The 3539-nt window shown below is 31.6% G+C and overlaps 1 long non-coding RNA gene across 1 annotated transcript; it reads right to left on the bottom strand.

Moving 5' to 3' along the window:
* Window positions 1-2574: 2574 nt before the first annotated feature.
* On the bottom strand, window positions 2575-3327 carry LOC138855710 (uncharacterized). The gene is made up of 2 exons (XR_011394784.1): window positions 3215-3327; window positions 2575-3067 (listed from the first exon to the last, which is right to left on the bottom strand). It is a non-coding gene; the product is annotated as an uncharacterized lncRNA (long non-coding RNA).
* Window positions 3328-3539: the final 212 nt, after the last annotated feature.

Here is a 3539-nt window from a genome sequence, read left to right as displayed (position 1 = left end):
ATTTTTCTCAATTTAACTCTGAACAAAAAAGCTAGAAATACGATACAAAACTCTTTGGAACTAAAGTAATACACTTTTTTTAAACTTAAAGTAATTTAGAAAAAATTTTATTTCATTGTCCGGCTTGATTCGAATTCATACACTATTTGTTCAGTATGTCCAAAAGAAAGTAATAAATTAATTCCCTTACAACTAACTTTAACTAAAATTGCATACTCAAAATGTGGCATTATAATTTTGTGAATTTCAATAAGTTCAAAATGTTTTCCGTATTTCTGCTGGCAAAATTTTGAAGCCATTTGTGATAGAATAAAATCAGCGCTGCCGACAGAGCCGTTCGCATGAAGAATTTGCTGGTGTTAATAATAAAATTGGTTGGGTGTACTCACCTTATTTCATATTTCGTTGAAACTCACTTCAATTAACGGCAGTTATTTAGCTAACAATTGTATACACGAAATATGTTTGAGCATACATACATGCATGTACAAACGTGTTTCGACATGTTTGCAGGAGCCTAGTTACAAACGTCTTTCTTTGCCTGCGCAGCGCACTCGTATACACAACCGAGCCGCTTCGGCAATTGATTTACTAAAACACGAGTTGTGCAGATAAATTTTCACTTAAAACACTCAATAAAACTTTATTTACTACAAAATACATTCTATCGATATTTAATATAAAATGTATATTTTTTCAAAATTTAACTATTTATCACAAATTTATATGAGGGGGAATTGAAATGTGGAAGGAAACTAAAAAATGCATAGAGTTGCATTTGCGTTGAGTAAATTTTTTCTGGTATTCACTAAATCAAAAATAAAAATATATATGTAATAAATAATATTAAATATATATTATTAATATAAAAAAGCGACAAATAGGTAAATAAAACAAAATAATCATAAAGTATGCAAAATATATAATTTAGGGGAAATTTCCTGGGATCAAATGTGGATAGTCCAATATTTAAAATCTTAAGTTATTCAAAAGAAGTTGGTCACAAGGTGGCATACTTTAAACGCATTAATCACGCAAAGTTTTACCCCGATACAATCATTATTGCTTGATTTGCATACTGGAAAGTGAACTAATCATGTGGAATTTAAAATGGTGTCATATGGAAAATAGGCGTGTTTGTAATCTGATTTCGCCCATTTTCGCACCATAATATAGAAATATAAAAAGAATGTTATGCACCGAATTTAGTTGAAATCGGTTAAGCAGATCCCAAGATATGGGTTTTCACCTAAAACAGGGCGATGCCACGCCCATTGTCTAATTTTGAACGCGGTTCCTATAAAGTCATCTTATACCATCTCAGAGATAAAATTTAATGTCTCTGGCGTGTTTAGTGCTTGATTTATCGCGCTTTTAGTAGTTTTTAACAGTACCGTTATATGGGGAGTGGGCGGAGTTGCCACCCGATTTCAACTATTTTCACACTGTAGGTAGAGGTTCTAAAAAAATTTGCTTCTAGTGAATTTTGTTGTTATAGCTTTAGCGGTTTAGGAGATATGCACATTAAGCCAATTAGGGGCGGGACCACGCCCACTTTAAAAAAAAGTTTTAACTGCAGATGCCCCTCCTTAATGTAATCCTGTGTACCAAATAACAGTCTTGTATCTTATTGCGGAGCTTAGTTATGGCAATTTATTTGTTTTTGATGGCGTTTTGTGGGCGTGGCAGTGATCCGATTACACCCATCTGCAATACCAACCTCTCACAGTACAAAGAAACATGTCTACCAAGTTTCATAAAGATACCTCAATTTTTATTCAAGTTAGAGCTTGCACGGACGGACGGACGAACGGACAGACAGTCACCCGGATTTCAACTCGTCTCTTCATCCTGATCATTTATATACAATATATATAACCCTATATCTATCTCGATTAGTTTTAGGTGATACAAACAACCGTTAGGTGAACAAAACTATTATACTCTGTAGCAACAGGTTGCGAGAGTATAATAATGATCACTTTTTGTGAATTATACAATAGGTGGCGCATGAGATGTTAAAAAACAGTAAAATAACATATAACGCTCTATCGGTTAAAAATTTTAATGTTCAAAAGTATGCATTGCTGCTTAATATTTAAGATGATGAAGATATTTATAATATAATAATATAATGTCCTAAAACAATAAGTACTGTACATACACATATATAATGTATTATTGTATTATATTGCATTTATATGTGTGGTATACAAACATATTAATTTTTCTCGATTGTGTACCAGTAACCAGTACCAGTGCCATCTATCATTTTCATTTCCTCTTTGCATGCATTAAAATTGCTCAATTTGATTTAATAATTATGGTGATACAGTGTGTTATAGAATAACTTGTAAACACTAGAAATTTTGTCTTGCAATTTCTCGATTTATAGTTAATTTTTCTTTTATATTATGGACTTATTATACACTAACACTTCACTACATGGTTTCCACATATTTATTTTATAATAATTATTTTAATATGCTTTAAATAAGCCTTTTATTTTTTACACAATTTATAATATTTTATGCACAATATTAAAAGGCACCATATCCGAACGAATAAAAGCAATCAAAATAAATAAAAAACTCATTTACACTTTACAAAATATTATGAACTTTTTTTTAATAAAAGAAAAAGGTTTAAGGACGTACATATATGTAAGTTTTATTGCTTCTAACAATATTACAAATGGATCCTGATGCTGATTTGCAATATTTTTTCTCCATATGTATTCATAAATTTAATTTGAAAAATCTTCGCTATTATTGTAATTATCTTTTACAAAAAAAGTTTAATAACGCGGCACTGGGATTCAATCCTTTGCATATGGGTTACATCCTTTGCAACAAACAGGTTTTCTAGGTCGCTATGATTTACGCGTCGGTGCTCATAAACGTGAGTGAACAATCAGTACATATTATGGTACCTTGTGCAACGTGTCTCTGTATTAAGAGTATGAGCACTTCAGCAGACTTCACGTTTTCGGGACACACTTCCAGCCGAACGTCGTCACTCCCATTCTCTAACATCCCTAGGAGCCAGTGGCCTTCCACTCTCTGTCCTAAAATAGGGGGAAAAAAAAAATTACGTATGAAAAAATAAACAATAATGTATTTATTTGTAATTTTCTTGTATTTGCGTTTCCCGAAAAAACCAGCACTTCTATTTGAACAATTTTACCAGGCCCGCCAATTTTGACTACCGCTACCTGATGATCAACTTGGTCCAAAACTACAGCTTCGCGAGTTAATATCGTTTACACGATATGAGTTATTAAAAATATACTTTTGAGCTGCACTGAAATGTGTATTTATCATTATTGATATTCTTAAGACTAACTTGTTACATAGATCTTACCGCTATTTATACTAACTAGTGTTACTTATTACTAGTTGATAGTTTCTTTACATATAACATATTGTTTGTTTAAATACATTTGCATTGTTCTAAGATAAGGTTGTTTTGAAGTATTTTGTTTAATGTTGTTTTCATACATTCTGTTCATTCAGAGATAAGGTTGTTTTGATGTTTGT

This window comes from Bactrocera oleae, chromosome 2, assembly GCF_042242935.1.
Source record: "Bactrocera oleae isolate idBacOlea1 chromosome 2, idBacOlea1, whole genome shotgun sequence".
Taxonomy (NCBI): domain Eukaryota; kingdom Metazoa; phylum Arthropoda; class Insecta; order Diptera; family Tephritidae; genus Bactrocera; species Bactrocera oleae.
Note: the sequence above shows the minus strand (reverse complement) of the source record. Positions and strands in the feature narration are given on the sequence as shown.